This window comes from Ambystoma mexicanum, chromosome 9, assembly GCF_040938575.1.
Source record: "Ambystoma mexicanum isolate Mex_15411 chromosome 9, UKY_AmexF1_1, whole genome shotgun sequence".
Lineage (NCBI taxonomy): Eukaryota > Metazoa > Chordata > Amphibia > Caudata > Ambystomatidae > Ambystoma > Ambystoma mexicanum.
In genome coordinates, this window is record NC_090931.1 from 1,485,585,328 (window position 1) to 1,485,603,378 (window position 18,051).

At 44.3% G+C, this 18,051-nt stretch overlaps 1 protein-coding gene and 1 long non-coding RNA gene across 6 annotated transcripts in view; both read right to left on the bottom strand.

Moving 5' to 3' along the window:
* Positions 1–18,051, bottom strand: part of STK11IP (serine/threonine kinase 11 interacting protein) — a 771,273-nt gene that overhangs the window by 141,193 nt on the left and 612,029 nt on the right. The window lies entirely within an intron of this gene.
* LOC138489254 (uncharacterized) lies at positions 16,179–16,656 on the bottom strand. Its single transcript, XR_011274761.1, has 3 exons — positions 16,588–16,656; positions 16,387–16,500; positions 16,179–16,266 (listed from the first exon to the last, which is right to left on the bottom strand). It is a non-coding gene; the product is annotated as an uncharacterized lncRNA (long non-coding RNA).

Genomic DNA, 18,051 nt, shown 5'->3' on the forward strand with positions numbered 1-18,051 from the left:
CAACACAGTCTATTGACCTGCTATTACTATGTAACTTACTATGTAACATATGAATAATCCTATGCATCCTCATGTAACCTTATGCACGCCTTTCCAAGTCATGCGCCCAGATGCCCCAGGGCAAGGGGCGCTATACAAATAAAATAAATACAAATAAATAAATACAATACAAATAATAGTCAAAGGTGAGGAATCATGGGAGTCAGTCTAAAGTGTCCCGAGCGCTAAGTGTCCCGAGCGCAGCAGGTTGCCGACCCCTGTGGCTGGTTGTGGGCTCAGAATAAAATGGAGTCCTCATGATTGGAGGGGACTGTCTTCCAACTCAAACAACCTGCTAACCAATTGTTAGGTAAGAGTTTCATAGCAATAATAAATCTTCGTGACCTGGGTCAACCCCAGAATATTTTGCTTTACTGGTGGATTATTTTCCCTTATACCTCAGTGAGTGGGAACCTTATTCCACACTCAGAGATCCTTTTGCTCTTTTTATGGGTGTAATTTTTAAGACTCTCCATAGTGCCTTTTTAATTGTATCATCTTTGACAATGTTTGATGCATACTGCTGATTGTTGCTGAGTTGCCCTTGGGGCTCCCCTTTTACCTTTCTCTGGCTAACCTTGAGACAACTACAGTTGCCAAGGATAGAAAGGATCTTTGGATCCCTTTTGCATTTTATTAGATGAAACCCGCACAGCCCACCTTATGTAGAGTGCTGGGTAGATACAATGCATCTACATTCTCCTTTTAACTGCAGCATTTATGTTACAAGGAAAACGGACCTTTGATTGAGCCTTTTTATTAATTTGGTGCACCAGTACCACAGGCTGTTTCCTCAGCCCCGGTAAAGGCACCCATTGATGCTCATTTTACCAAAATGGCCAGTCTTCTTTTTTCACCATTTTAGTGTTCCTTGTCCTTTCTTGTTCCTTCCCCTGACCTCGAGGGCAGGAAATTCCTTTGTGTTAACTTTATCTTGGGTGGGAGTCCTGTGGACTCCCCGCCCATGCTCCAGAGTATCTGACGGCAGGAAACGAGGGAGGAGTCCAAAACTCTGCAGTCCTTTGTCGTTCAGCCTGATTGCAAGACTCCAGCTCAAACTGGGTGGCTGGCTGTCGTGAAAGGACTGCCAACACCCCAAAGTTTGAATGTTGCATGGCTGTTTGATTGGCTGGGTTCCTACATAAAAGTCTGATCCTGGAAGCTGAAGAGGTAGTCGACCACTAGAACCAAAACCAAAGACGATTAAGGAAACGCTGCTGAAACGATTTCCAGCGACCAGAGAGACTGTCTAACCACAGCTTGCTGTTACTCTTCCATCCAATAGATCTGGGGACCCGAAAACGACGACCCCGACCCAGAGCCTGGTGAGACCCACTAGACTCAAGAAGGCCTGCATTTTGAGCCATCCCACATCATTCTGCGACCTTGCGGGGCTGCAGAACCCCCAATACCCTGGGGACCTCGAGTCATTGTGCGATATACATTCTTCTGAATTCCGTATCTTGCCAAAAACCTAGTGGGCAACCTGCTGGACCTCCAGAGATGTGAATCGAGTCCGGAAACTCTTCTCGTCAGAGTGCTGGACTTTGCAAAGGATGGGATATGACCAGCGATATTCTGTCTTCTTCTGTGCTACTGAAAAGGAGCCAAATTCACAAGATGCATCCAGCTGTGAGGAAAATCTCGCCTGAAGCCTTCTTCCGTGAACCCTGCTGCAACAGTCCTTCCAAAGGCCTGTCTTCCGTCTTCTAGACAAAGGAATCCATCGACCGGGTTTTTGGCTGCATATCCTGAAGTCTTCCTGCTGCAACAATTCTTCTGTGCTGAGGTACTGTGTTGGCTGGGGTATTTACTTACCTTCAGTCTCTTGCGATTCCTGTGTATCCTTGGGGTGCTATTGAGATTGGGAAGTCTCTCGTCCAGTTCACCCAGGCCCACTGCTGGACTCCGCCTAGCGTGTCTTCTCTGAAGTCCCTGGACCCTAACTAACTTTCAAAGTGAACTACGTACTTGTTTGCCCAGTTCTCTTCAGGAACTCTGAGTTTGCCAGAAACTGAGCTGTATCTCACCGAGTCTACTGCTGGCCCCTAGACCAGTAGGGTCCCTCTACTGCCTCAGAGAACTCATGTACTAGAATTGGGAAGGACTGGATACTTTAAGGAGTCTACTTTAAAAAGTAAAACAAGTGTTGAAAGTTTTACTTGTAAATTAGTTAGTTGGTAACTTAAATACTCTGAGTAAATCGTTACAACAAGTTAATACTTACCTTAGATATGTACTGCCATTCTGAAAATATATATAGGATTTACTTAACTTGAATAAGCTGTGTGCCTTCTTAAATAAGCATTTTCAAAGTCTTACTTTCCTTAGAAATTGTCACATCATTCTTACAGAAAGTAGATGGGTTAACTTACTCACCTGTGAATTGGGTTCCCCTCTTCCCAAAGTAATGCTGTTGGTGTCACTTTATTATTCCTATTAGGATAATTGTATGAGTGTCCCCAACTGGGTTTTGCTTCCCCAAACTTGCTGTTAGCCTGTCCAGAATAAGTCTCCCTAGGTCATACCTACCTTTTAGGTTGCTGGTAGCTCCTTACAAAAGTACATAATGTTTTCACTTACCCTGCATAGCTGTGCGTCATCCAAAAATAAGTTAACACGTTATTGCTTCCCTTAGTCTGTGAAGTGAAAAGCAACTGTAATTGATTATTACACCCCAAGGCCTCACGGTATAACTGACAGGGTCTACTATCCTTGTATTGCTGTAAAGTAATCTGAAAGTAACTCATGGTTTTACTCCCCAAGAATAGGTGTGCCCTATATACTGAATGGGTATACAAAGGTCTGATTTACCTAGACATAGTTAGATTTCAAAATAAAGTCTATGCTTTGGTCTGTGAACTTTAATGCATAGTGTCATGTTTTTTTATATAATGTGTTTATATGATCTGGCATAGTACTTATTTACCCACGATTTACCTTGGTCTAAAACCCTTTATTTTTACAATACATAGGGCCTCATTCCAAGTTCGGCGGCAGCCTTCCCGCCGAATTAGCACATTTTTCCGGCACCCACGAATGGGCAATTACCGGGTCATTACGGCCCCGCCGGACCTGGATATTGCCCATTTGCGGGTGCCGGAATGGAATGTTCCCCATTCCCATGTGAGCCCCATAGGGCCCATGGGGAGGTTGGATGCACCAGAACCATTTGTGAATGGTGCCGGTGCATGCAACATGCTCTGCTCGCGGGTGCCGTTCTGCCTGCCAGGTCAGACCGGGCAGGTGGGAAGGCACCTGCGAGCAGAACTCTTAGTGTGCCGGTCCGGTAACAACGGTACCGGCAAGCTTACCAGTACCGTTACGGACCGGCAAAGTTACAATGAGGCCAATTGTGTTTCAGTGTTTCTTTGGACTATGTGTACTACTATTTTATTGTACTGATTCTACAGCCCTCTCTCCATCTGTCTACGCTACCCTGAACTCAGATAGTACAGCCTTATACTAAGAGTGGAGTCTTGTACTGTCACAATTGAATTGTTTCACTAAACCCTTAGTTGGACTTCAGAAAAACTGACCCAACACCCATCCACTCATCCAGATACGAAGATCATTAAGAGAGGAACACTTGCCTGGACCCACTTCTTTAAAAGTTTAGGAACTTTTATCTACTGATGTTTTTCTACGCAGTACGTGCCACCACAGACTAATTTACGATGCAAGAGGAATGGTAGACATTTTGGCAAGAAGAGAAAAGAAAACGTCAATTGCCTGTAACCGCCATAGAGCCGGCCATTTGTAGACTCGGCGGCTATGGATAATGTGGCCATATAGTGGTTGGGTTTGGCATATGCATCTTTGTTTTTCTCAAAGTCGCCTGTGGGTATGTCAGAGAGGACGTCCCATGACTTTGACCCAGAGTCTACGCTGCCTCACAGATCTAAAGCATCCTTAGATTAGTCTGATGATATAACATGCCATTTCCAAACCTTTATTTCCAAGAAGAGTATGGTGAACCCTATCACTTTCTATAAAATGTCTCAAGATGGAAAACTATTGTTGCAGGACAAACGTTTCTCTTTCTGTACATTTTCTGATCCACTTCACTGTTCTATTTTTTATTTTTGCCATCAAGCTTTGGATGCTCCTCCACTCTTCAACGCAGCCCTTCTAAAACAGAGACTCCCCCTCTCTAGACCTCTTACAACAGACCACCCACAGCTGCTTCTTTTTCCTAGTATTTCTCATCCCATCTGCCCGGATTACTGGCGTCAACCTTTCATTTTCTTTTTACGGAACAAATTTATTTCTGAGGCTCGTTCTGGTCATTTCACAACAACCATACAATGCATACTTTTCTGCAACCATCTCAAACAGAGTTTTTCACAACTTGATTAACGTTCTTCACTCTTTTTGCTGCTCCCTGCTTATGCTTCATTGTACTGTTAACTGAGCTTTTCATCTTCTCTGCTCGTTTCCTCCAAGTTTTCATCTTTAGCCTTCTCTTACTGTGCTGAATTGTCGTCTTTCATTCTTGTCTTCAGTTCCACTACTTGCGCTTTGTATGTGCGATCATTTCAGTTCATTCTTCTAATCAAACTTCATGCTTCCTGTTTTGCTGTCCATGTCTTCCTTGTGCTAAATCCCAATATCATAAATTTTTCATCTCACCCCTAATGTCTTGATTGCCATTTTCTCTTCATGCTCTACTCATTCTGGTTTCCGTTAGCTCTTCTTCGAACGTTCACTTACCATTGGACAAATATAGCATTGTGTGGATCAACTATCACATTGTTACATTTTCTGTACATCACTCTGGTGAAAGTGCTGTTTAAATTTGCATAAATAAAAGGTCCGTTACCTCTATATACTGTGATTAAATTCCCAAGGAGTTCCTTCAAGGTAATGACGTGCCAGAAAACACATTCCTGAGGAATGGATAACCCACTAATTACTCTCCTCATGAGTGCATATTTACACATTGATGTAACGTAAATGTATCTGATGTGAGAGGCCGAGCAGTGAACAGGTGACGAGTGATAGTGATTCAACTGAACAACTTTTATCAATGTAGTTATCAAGTGTGAGGGTTGGATAAACACCTAGAGGAAAAAGCTGCGAACAATGTCGATTCTTCGAGTAAACGGGTGTCGGGGAGAATTCTCAGAAATGTGCCAATTCCAACCTACCTTAGAGACCTCCAGCTCGATAGCTGGTCTTTAGGACTTTAATTTATATCCTGAATAGAGTGACACCTTTTTCCCACTCTCTCATTGATTTGTATTTGATTTGAACACTGTTTCTATTGGTTTTGGAGACTGACAAACTCCATAGGCATCATCTTTTTACATTGTGACACACAGCACCCTCAGTGCAGTGTCACAGAGAGTTACTTTGGATTTAAGCTAATGTTTAAATACGTTCTCTTGGATAACTACTGTTTCCAAGAGTCGTAAAGTGAAATTGACTTTACTTACATTTTCCTCTTTATAAACCCAGCACACACTATTTTACAGTAGGGGGTACTTATTATCCCCCTTTGTCTAACTTCTCTTGTAACATTTTTATGTTACCCTTTGTACAATTAATGGCTGGTGGCAATGGTTTACTTTTTCCTACTATTGTGTGTTTTTAGCACGGGCTGTGTTCGCAGCTGCAGTATAGCACCTATGGGTGCCCACTTTGTCAAAATGGCCCCGTCTTCTTTATTCGCCATTTCTTGTTGGAAAGGTCCTTCTTGAGATTTACTCTGTGTGCTAAACCAGGTTTGGTCCCTTTGTTCATTTTGTCTTTGTCGGGATTCGCTAGTGAAGCCCGCCTCTGGCTCCAGCAGGTCTGGCAGGGTAGGAAGCAAGGGAGTTGCCTGAAACTACCTGTGCTTAGTCTCCTTGGTTACAGGAATGCACCCAAAGGTGATTGGCCAGTTGGCTGTCCTTGGAGGACAGCCACCCTGCTGTGGGAGTGACAGCTGGGCTGCGAATGAATGGGAATGACTTGCTTAAAAAGAGCGGTCTTTTGCAGGGAAGGCAGAGCCGACCACTGGATGAAGGAACCGAAGAAAGAAACGAAGAGAAGCTTGCTGCAACTCCTGGACCGTTGGCTTGCCCGGTGAAGCCCTGCTGCTGAAACTCCTATTTCGACAGACTACAGAAGCCCAGTAAAGGACTTCTCCCCTTGGGTTGGTGGGACCAATCGACCCCAAGACGAACGCAACTGAAACCCCTCTCTGCTGGCTGTACTTCCATTGCTGCTGCATGAACCGAGTGCCAGGGGACAGAAACACGAGAATCGAGTGCATTGTTTTTAAGCCGGACCCGAGCTCCAGGAAGCTCCTCCAGACTCCCTTGAAGCAAGGCTGACCAAGCCTGAGCCACAACAGAGTGCTGGACCCCAGAAGCAAGGAAAGTCCACAAGGTGTCCAAGAACCGCGGTGGTGCTATTTTGTGACCTTCAAATCGTAGTGCAGGAGTCCCCAGGCGTCCTCACTCTTGTCCCCACGACTGAGGCCCAGTAACAACAGGACCTGAAGGAACTACAACAGGAACAGAAGTCAGTTGGAACCATTTCTTCAGACCTAAGGTACTGTGAACTAAGGGGTACTTACCTCTTGTGTGTGTAGCTTGCTTGCTCTCACTGGAGACTTACATTGGCTGCCCTTTGCAGAGTTGCTTGCAGCTTTGCCCTTCACAAAGCTCTCAGCTTGTGGCCCAACAGCGATTTCTTTTTACAACACAACTCTCTTTACAATGTGCAAGACTTTCCTACCTTCAAGAAGTGCCTCAGCTCCCCTAGACTTTGCTCAAGTGACAATGGCTGCCCTGGCTCCCTGAAAGACTCTGCTTGCCCCCTGACTTTGTATTTAACTGTCCCTCCAAAAAAGTCATACATACCTTACTTGTATAGTTGGGAAAGGGTTAATCTACTTTGCATTGGGGGTGGGGGGTTCAAAAGTGCTTACCTGTTTGAGAAATGTGTTAACCATTATTTCCATCCCTAACATTTTCCTTTTTGCCACAACTTCAGTATTACCATTTAAGTGTTGAAAGTGATCTATTAATGTACAGTGTCCTAGCAATTGAAGTCACCTCAGGGCGTAGGAATATCTATGTGCCATTCTAAAAGAGTATCTACTTACTTTATTGAACTGAAGGAGTGTATTTTGAAGTGTATTTTTACTGTTGCCAATTGCTCCCTTCTAAAGAAGGCTTATTTTAAAACTGACGGTTTAATAAATAATTATTTAATCAAGAAACCTTGAGTATAAGTGTTATTTGAAGACTTGTCACTCTGAAACTCTATGTTGCAACCCTACAGCGCACATTGACCCCTCTTGAGATAAACCTGGCTGCTCAGTCACACTACCAACTTGTGTAGTATAGGTCTATACCAAAGGTTGTGTTATTGCCAAGAGGACATGGCTGGTGTAGTCTACAACAGGGTTACTACATACAATCTTGCCTAACAACGGTGCACCATCAGATTAACTAAGTGGGGTTTATTAAAGGTGCTGGGCACATTGGGCGATTGTTCCCCCAAATGGTAAAGTTCATTGCCTAGTCTTACAAGTATTTGTCTCTCCCCAAGATGTCCCGTTGTATAGCAAAAGAATCCTTCAAAAGAACAGGCTTCCGAATACCCACATTCGCAGTCCTGAAAGCCAAAAAAACATACAATACGACAAGAATCCAATCGGCAACAAACCCACAAAAAGAAATGTTCAACTCCATCAAGGAAATAAAAAACCCAACTTCTTGCAACAACTACATTGTACCATAGCAATCCCTATGTGACAGTGTCTCGACCATCTAAGAGCAAAAACAGAAGCAATACAACGGACCATCGACGCAGGCCGCAGTACCTCAGCACTCCATCAACCCCCACAACACTCAAATGATTTGAACCTACAAGTGAGGAAAGTTTTGACAAACTAATGAAAGACAACAACATCACCAGATCTCCCAGTGACCCATGCCCACCGGGAATCTACAAAACACCAGTCTTATACTTCTGACTACTAATAAGTCTATCCCGAAACAAAGGAATAGTACCAAAATCATCAAATCTGCATGCATCAAACTCCTCCTAAAGGATGAGATGAGAAATACATGAGACCCTACTAGCAGACATATAAACCTACCATATCCAGTGAAAATCCTAGAGAACCAGGTCTACAAAGAACTACTCAATCATCTAGAAAGCAATGTAATACTTGACAAATTGCTCCAGGGACTAGATGGTATTTATCTATGGGAAAACCCCCAAAACCAGCCACAGGGCATTAGAAAGGAGTTAAGGTCACCTGATCTAGAAAAAGCTAGTGACCAAGTGGTGGCCAACGCGAGTAAGTTAAAATTTGGCCCGGCATATCTAGAACTTTGGTCGCCAGGCAGGAAATACTATCAAGACTACATCTCACTCCCCTTCAAGAAATCTCTCTATGTCCAAGTGAGACTGGGGACCGTCCAAGTGGCGAGTTTTACGACTAACTGGAAAGAATCGAATTCTAATATGTGTAAAATGTGCGAGGCGGGAATAGAAACTATGACTCATTTCTTGTTGCTATGTGAGAAAACTAAATACCAGAGGAAAGCATACTTAAAGCCTGTGCTGAGAGAAGCGAGAATAAGAGACACTAAATCAGCATTGAGATATTTAAGACAAAGCACCCAGCAAGCTGTAGTTTTTGCAGTAGCAAGATACACTCATAGATCATGGCTGCTAAAGAGGAAGCCAATTCAATTTCACCCGTAATCCAATTGAATTATTTGGAACCATGAAAAGGCTGCGAGCAAGGCTCTCCTCTTTGGGATGCATTTTAAAGTTGTGTAATTTATATGTTTTTATCTTCTCGCCGCAATTGAACTGCCTAAATACTCCTGTCGATCATGTTTTTATGATGGTGTTTTTATAGTGTCTAGTAATTGTTTTTATGTAATGGCTTGACTATTTTTATATGTCGGATATGTTGTTGTTGACTGACTGTAATACTTGACCAATACCAAGTCTGCTTTTCACCCATGAAAGGAAATGAATCTGCACTCCTCTCCATATGGAACAACCTAGAAATAAACATGAGCAACAGCACACAATCATACTATCTGACATATCAGCCACCTTTGACACAATCAGAGACAACGCTAACAAAGAAAGCTCTGCCTTGTAATGGCTGAAATCTTTCCTCAACCAAACCAAAAGAACATACCTACCGCCATTTGCATCAAACACTAAAAATATCCCCTGCGGCGTACCACAAGGATCAAGCCTCTCCCCTCTTCTCTTCAACATCTACATGACGCCCCTAATGAAATACATTCAAACCCATGGACTAACAGCCTACAACTACGCAGATGACGCCCAACTCAACTTCAAGATCACCTCTGACGAGACCGTCATGCCTGCCAGGCCTAAACCCAGACAACGGAGACCTTCTGCCCACACGGGTTGTAGTTTTTTTACCCACTGGAGTCTCTTCAGCAAACTCCCGGGGAAGCGTCCTTTTTAAAGCACGCGCCTAATAAACATTGTTTTTTTACATGTGCAATGTACATTGATTGGCGATGTAAGATATGTTTTCTTTTCTTTTCAATTGGGGCTTGTCACGTAGTGTTCTGTCGGACGTACGCGTCTCACGCGAGTCCTCACGTGACTTGTATTTAACCCGGAAGGGTTTCGGGATCCTCGCTTCTGATCGTTTTTTCGTTCAGAGCTTGGAGTTTGTTCCCGCAGCTCCGGTCCTTTCCTCACGTCTTCCGCACCGCATATTGTGGCAGTTTCCAATTACTCCTTCTGCTCGGAGTACTTGGCTGGTTCCACAGCCGACATCCACCGCGTCTCTGGCGGTGCACCTTACCTACTCTTCAGCGCTTCGCATTCATCTGGAGCCTAGCCGACGTCCACCGCGCCTCCAGCAGTGCATCTTTAAAGATACTTCAGCGCTCCGCCTTCTTCCGGAGCCGTCAGTCACTTCCACTGCTGACATTAAACCGCAGTCCTCAGCAGTGCGTCATAATCTACTTCCCAACACTCCCATTCATACAGAGTCGCCAGCTGATCACGCAGTCGAACATTTTAATGCCCTTTTCCTGCAATGTTTGTTTCCAGTGTCCTGATCCGACTGGGAGCAGCCGGCTAGTCATCCTTCCTTACAGTACATACATCATCATTGTGAAAACCCCAGTTCTCATTGATCCTTTTGGGGCTTACCTGTCAGTTATCATTTGGGACCTGGATCATCCATTCCCAATATCCAATTGCTTTTTTCCAAACAGGACAAGTGCACTGAACTCTATGGACGCTATCCAGAGTGCACCAACCTGACTCTAGTGCGGCCCTTGTTCCGTTCGGGTTAGTTCCCATACTAACTTCCTTTCCAATTGTCGTTTCATCTTGGATGATAAATGGATTTTGGATTCTACTGTTGACTCTTTCCATCACAGGTTAGTGCTGTTTCAAAAGGGTAATATTCCCTAATTGAAGTTGGTTAAATACTAAAGTAATTTTCATCTCTTTTCACAGTCCAGTGATCTTGGTCTTTTACACGCCCTTTCCACTAATTACTCTCTTTAGCGGTCCTTTTCACCCAGCTAGAGAGTGACATTAGTTGAAAGGTCTAATATCAACGGACGTCGCCCTACTCCTCTTCACCTCGGGGCAATTCCAATTGTATCCTTTTTCCATCAGTATCCTTTAAATTGGTGTACTTGTGGTGTTAATTGGTATTGTAACAGAGACCAACACCCTCAACACATGCCACACTGACAAGCACACCTGGATAAAACACAACAGTCTCAACCAAAACAGAAATAATAATCTCTTCACCGGAAGACAATGCAACATAGGCATATCTAATCTGGCCACTGAGGATGGGAACCCTACCGTAGACAACAACAGTGATAACTCTGGGAATCCTCATGGACAACGGCCTCTCTTAGGAACCACAAGTCAAAGCAATAGCAAAATAAAATCTTTACCTCCTGAAATTAATGAGAGGGATTCGGGAGACCACCAGGGGGGGCATGGACAACATGGCTGCTTAGAGCGTCGTCTCCTTCACCCGCAGCGCTAATGAACCAGAAAGGGACCCCTAAATGCTCATTCAATGGTGACTGACTGACACCCCCCCCCTCCCCTCAAGTGTATGAAGGATCCAGAAAGATTGAGCAGGCGATGTGGTTAGAAACACACTGAGGCGCCGGAGTGGTGCGGCCTGTGACTCATGCCATCCCAGGTCCCGAAAGGAAAGAGCGAGGTTAGGACTGTGCTCGAGAAGACGTTGGGCTTGTGCAACCCGATCCACACAATGTGGCGCGAATCGGGCAATAACAATGTAGGTGGTGAGTTGGGAGCCGACCGTGGAATCGTCCCCAGACAGAGGGTCACCCAGTCCCTGCTCTGCTGAAAACGATTACGTGACCCGGGCCCTTGGCGTGGAAGAGGTTGCATGGCCTGTTTGCACAGATAGCCAAGCCTGCACCAATAATCGATTAATGTGTGTTCACTCGATCCGGCACCTCGCCGCGGGACATGCTGCACCATTTGGCGGGGCGGGTTAATCAAGCCCATCCCTAGCTCACCCCAGATCTCCTGGTGCGGGGCTAGACTGCAGAGGCCCACACAACCGACCTTCAAGAGACCCCGCAGAAAAAGAGGGTAATTAGACAGCCCCATAAGTAAACGGAACCAAAGACGGGTGGGAGAGACCCTCACAACAAGGACTGCAACACTGGGCCTGTGAACAAGGGTTGCCCTTACTGCGGACACTCTACGTAACGTAGAAGGTGGTCCCACTTAATAGGAGGCCACGAAACAAAGCAGATCATCGCTCCAACACTGGTTTGAGATGACTGCAGTGACTATTGCCCACGGGATTCGTCTGGTGTTTGGGAGTCAAGGGGCCGGATAGCAGTCACCGAGCCAATGCAGTGGAGTAACTGAGTAAAGTGCCATTGAAGACGCAGGGAAGTGCAGGACAAAGCTGCTCGACAACATAATACAAGCCAAATTCCTCCGGTCAATTGAAATTAAGTGAAAGGTTTGGCCCACGCTGCTTCCTGCTGAAGCAAGTCTGGCAGACTCCCTTTGCTAGAACGCCTGACACGATGGAAGTATCCAAATGTGAACCAACCCACACAATAGCCGGACAAATGGAAAAGGTGTGTACCAAAGCATTCCTTATGGATTTGATTTCTTCCAAAAGACCTGAATGTCTGAAGTCCAATCCTCAAGTAGCGGAACTGAAAGGGAGAATGGGAAAACCTGAAGATAAAATGGAGGCTTGCAAGAACAACCAGCTCTCTGTGGATCTGGTTGACAGGAAGATTGATGAGGTGAGACCTGGAATCCAGGGAAAGGGACCTAGCTCTGAAAATAGACGACCTGAGAACAGGCAAATTAGGTGCAACATGCACATAATGGACCTGTAGGAACCACAAGGTGAAACGGTTACATCCCTAGAAAGAGTCACAAAACTGATCTCTTCCATGTTCAAAGGAACCGATCTTCCCGATATTGTCTCCGATAGAATACATAGAGAAGGTGGTCTGCCAGGAGGTCTGTGTTCAGTGCTGGCCAAATGCCATTATTTCAGGCACATGGTGGCGATCCTGGACAAAGCAAGAGAAAAGGGGACAATTCATTAGGAAGGGTCCAAGATACAAATTTACCAAGATCTACTGGCCCTAACATTATCAAAACAAAGATTGCTGAAAATTAACAAAATGGCTTCGGGACCACGAGATCCGCTATAGATGGGGGTTCCCGTTTGCACTGATCTGTGAATTCCCGAAGGAAGAATACTGCATAATGTCAGCAGAAGAGGCAAAAGGTGTACGGGATCACTTAAAAAAAGAAAAAACCAAACGCAGGAGAGAGCATCTCTAGAGAACCAAGAGGAATAAGCCAGATGAGACCCATGTTGCATCAACCTTAAAGAGGAAAGCAACATGGGTCCAGGAAATCCTGCAAACTGGACACACCTTGAGGGATGATTCTCATTGGAGGGAACACTTTGTGGACCAGGTCGAATGAGTGCTTCAAACATTAGGCTAAATAAGACAAGTTAGGGGTTTAAATCAAGGATGGATACAAATCGTTTTTTTGTTGCAGATGTGTTGAACTTGGACACAACATATTTAGAAGGTCCCATACCTTGATTGCTCTTTTTGAGTTTATTTTACATTTATATTGCGCACAACACCCATGGGTATCAAGACGCTATTGCAGACAAGGTTGCATGGCGGAACCACTATATGTGGAACAAATACAACAAATAGGCAGGTGCTCTACATGAAGAGCCAGTTTTTCAGCAATTTGCGGCATTGTTAGCAGGTTGAAGGGGCCCAATTAGGCGGCCCTTGTTCTACAGGCATGTCTCTAAAATGGGAGGGAGATATGGGAAGAATGAAACTGGTAGGGGAGGAAAAGAGGGGATTGTGGGGAAAGGGGAGGCGAACAGCGCATTCTGTCTGAAAGGCAGCAATAAGTCTAATGCTACCTTATGTGTACAGTCCATGCTCTGGTGCAATGTTCACGATTGGGACCTCCTGATTACACCGAAGGGCTGAACGGAGGCAAACGCGGGAGATTGGTCGAGTGGTCATACATGACACATCAAGGAATGCTGAAGGTGGGTACCTTGAATGTTACAGTTCTCAACTCAGCTCACAAAAGGACCATGCAAGGGAGGTAATTTAGACAATCTGGGATGGATATATTTGTTCAAGAGACTAAATTAAAAAAAGGACAAGAATTCAATACAAGGGGAAATGGGATAGGTGCAACGTTGTGGGCATCTAGTACAGAAAGGAAAGCTGGAGTGGGTATTCGGATTAGAAAAGCATTGAAATTGCAAATCCACCAGATCAAGGGGGGGGGGGGTCAAAATGTGTGGATCCTGGTGATTTGGGGGGGGGGTCATTTAACAGTGTTGATATGTCTTTGTGTGTTATATGCACCTAGCCAGCAACAGTTTCAATTTTGTAATCATTCGGAATAGTTGAGGTGTGGAATAAAGGTCTGCTAATTTGTGGGGGAGTTCGTAACCTGTTGGCTGACTCAACAAAAGACTGGCACTCATAAGAGCGGGAACTACAATGCCAGTGAGTGAGCCAGGCAATGATCTTGCCAGACTCACACAAGTATCACATGACTGATACCTTTAGGGCACAACACCCCGACAAAAAGGACATACATTTTACTCTTCGCAACAAAAGACCTATACACTATTACATGTTCGGAGAGAGCGCACATCATAGTGGGAGCAGGCATCCGGGTGGTGGCATGGTCCTACCACAACATGGCAGTGGTTACAATAGATTTGGACCATCTTTCCATTTCAGATAGGCCATGGTCCTGCAATGACATCCTATTCAGAGACTTGCTCCTTCAAGAACCCTTCCAGTAAGAAATTAGGGATTTCTTTAAGATCAATGATACAGGAGAAGTTTAAAGATATAACAGGCGTATTTGTAAAGCGCACGTTCACCCCAGAAGGGGCATCTCGGCGCTAATAACAGATGTTTATTGTTACCCAACTTAATGGTACTCATTTTATCGACCTCGGAAGAATGAAGGGCTGAGTGGAACTGCTGGGATTTGAAGCTGTGACCATGAGGTCAAACACAGGTCCCTGTAGTGGAAGCATTAGTCCACTGAGCCACAGACGCGGCGTTATGCTGTTTGGGAGGCGGCTAAAGTAACCCTACAAGGCCTGTTTATCTCTGCTAGGAGAATGCCCTGAGAGAGGGGCAGAAGATAGTGGCCAATCTGTGACATGAACTAAAGGACGTCTGGCAAAGAGCAGCAACGTTTCAACTTTGTTGTCTGAAACGGGTTCTTTGAAAGGGGGGATAAAGCCCTCACTCCTAGCAGCCAGGCAATTGTACCTGCCTGCCTGCAAACTGCATTTTTAGCCTTACTATTAATCCTGAATTTAGGTGAACACCCACTGTTAAAACTGTACATTTTAGCCCTCACTGAATCTTGAATTTAGGTGAACCTTTACTGTTCAATTGTAACTTCCTGCCGCTCATGACACCTCTAGCCTTTTGTTTTCCCCATTGCAACCCCTATTGCCACAATCGGCTTGCAGCGCTAGTGGGTCCGTGTGCTCCCTACCCATCTCTGAATTGATGCATAGGAACTTCACCTACTATAGGTCGGGCGCTCCAGCGCGCGCTCTCCTTGAAATTCCAGCTAGTCTAACACCACCATCATGATCTTTAGGACCATCCACGCCATTTATTATTACTTGGCCTCACCTTTAGCCATCATCGCCCAGCTACTCATTGTGGTAACACCTACACATTTCCAGCGAGCGCTCCTTCATAACTTCCACCCCTTACCCCCCCATTGCTCCTTCAGCCTTCTGATAGTGCTATTGCACTCAGTCCTCAACACCAGTCACTGTCCAGATTCGACCTTGCAATGGGCTGCCCCGGGACTACCCCCATTGAACACTACCACAGCAACAACTATACTAACCAGTACAAATTGTAAGGGGTAACCATCTGCACAGGCTGCGCTTGTTACCTGTTGTATGCTCACTGGGTGTGATAAGTTTGAACAGAGTGGATGAGGAGTGTTCACAAAAAGACACAACTGATTTATGGTGCAATTGATTAGTGAATCAAAGAGCCCAGCTTTAATTCCTCAAGTCAATACTAGGACATTTTGATTTAAAGTGCCCCAAAAACAAATGATACATTCTTGGTACACATGGGTACACATTTCATGTAAGAAGCTTAATACTACAAACAGATAAGTGCCGGGCAGTGTCCTGCCGGGCAGTGTCCAAAACAAAGTACATTCATATAATGCCAAAAGTACAGAAAATGCCAAACAAATGCCAAAAAATGCCAAAAAATGCAGAAAATGCCTCAGATGTCAAGAAATGCAGAAAATGCTGTCAGGAAATGCGAAAAAATGCCAACACGTGTTTCAACCTATGAGGTCGTCATCAGGGCATATAGATACATATAGTGCATTGGGCTATAGTGCTGATGCTAAATCCTGAACTGTGTTCAATTTAGAAACCTGCCAGGGGGGGGGGGGGAAGGGTGTCAAAGCAAGGAGCAATTGGAAATGGGAGAGAAAAGAAGAAAAAAGAAAAATATACTGTTTAAATTACTGCGTGCATAACATGACTGACGGTGAGTATGTAGGCTATGAAAAATAAAGCATACCTTATTGTAATTGTTCTCTGTCAAACTGTAGAAAAAATGGAGCAACGGACGGTTCCAAAAGCATGTTACTGGTCAGTTCAGTGTACTGTGAAATATAAAGCAAGTGGAGCGTATTTAGTCTATTCAGAAAGGCTTGCTTGGGTAGATGATATAATCACCGATTGTTAGTATCATGTGCAATAAATGAAAGGCAAAAAGTTATTACCTTTACTTCTAAACAGGTCGTGATATATTGCTCGGCAGAAATGCCATTGGTGTGGCAATAATGCAGTAAACAGGTTCGTGTTGGGTGTGCTGATTCCGGATATCTGGCCGTAATCTGTAAAATGAATATAACACCGTGTTTATGTGAGATGGGTTTAAATGCGAGCCGTGTAAGTTGCTAAATGCGATAATAAATGCTTACCGGCTTGTGAATTAGACGTGCTCAGTGGCAGGCAGTTTCTCAAGTGCTGAAGGCAATCGCAGTTACGAGGGGTTACTATAGTAACCTCTGCAGGGTCAGTCAGGTGACATAGTCACCTGACCTGGTTGCTAAGACTGACGAACCAAGCCGGAAGGCAGAAAAAAGCTGGTCATTCCGTGCAATGCTAATTCAAAGTTGTGAATGGTGCATCTGGTGGGACAATTGAGCTAACATGTGTGCCTGCTAGTGAAAATCCGTGATTGTTTAATATGCAAGTATTAAACAAAATATGACATGTTAGAGAGTTAATACATATTCCAAACCGGCTTCAAATTGGTTTTTAACAAAAAGGTGCGTGTTGCACAGACTGTTGCACCTAATAAGCAATAAGTACTAAAAAAGTGCAAGGATATTGAAAGCCAATGTTGGCTTAAACGCAAAGAGAGTTGTTGCCACATTTATGATATAAAGGAAAATTATTGCCAACAGGCACCGAGCGCTGGGGTTTAATTTGAGGATGTTGGATATTCAGTTATCCGCTGAGAAGAGAATATATTTTTGGGAACTGAAAGTATTGGTATAAAAAGTGAAGATTAGCTGTTGCGGGTAAAAATACAACAGATAAATCTATTATAGTATGTGACTACAGTTTGACAGAGAACAATTACAATAAGGTATGCTTTATTTTTCATAGCCTACATACTCACCGTCAGTCATGTTATGCACGCAGTAATTTAAACAGTATATTTTTCTTTTTTCTTCTTTTCTCTCCCATTTCCAATTGCTCCTTGCTTTGACACCCTTCCCCCCCCCCCTGGCAGGTTTCTAAATTGAACACAGTTCAGGATTTAGCATCAGCACTAAAGCCCAATGCACTATATGTATCTATATGCCCTGATGACGACCTCATAGGTTGAAACACGTGTTGGCATTTTTTCGCATTTCCTGACGGCATTTTCTGCATTTCTTGACATCTGAGGCATTTTCTGCATTTTTTGGCATTTTTTGGCATTTGTTTGGCATTTTCTGTACTTTTGGCATTATATGAATGTACTTTGTTTTGGACACTGCCCGGCAGGACACTGCCCGGCACTTATCTGTTTGTAGTATTAAGCTTCTTACATGAAATGTGTACCCATGTGTACCAAGAATGTATCATTTGTTTTTGGGGCACTTTAAATCAAAATGTCCTAGTATTGACTTGAGGAATTAAAGCTGGGCTCTTTGATTCACTAATCAATTGCACCATAAATCAGTTGTGTCTTTTTGTGAACACTCCTCATCCACTCTGTTCAAACTTATCACACCAAGTGAGCATACAACAGGTAACAAGCGCAGCCTGTGCAGATGGTTACCCCTTACAATTTGTTTTAGTCCAGGTGATAGTGGGAGATCACCTTACCATCCACACGACAGCAGCTTTACCAATATCTGATCTGATCATCCATTTAGACTTCCAGGTGT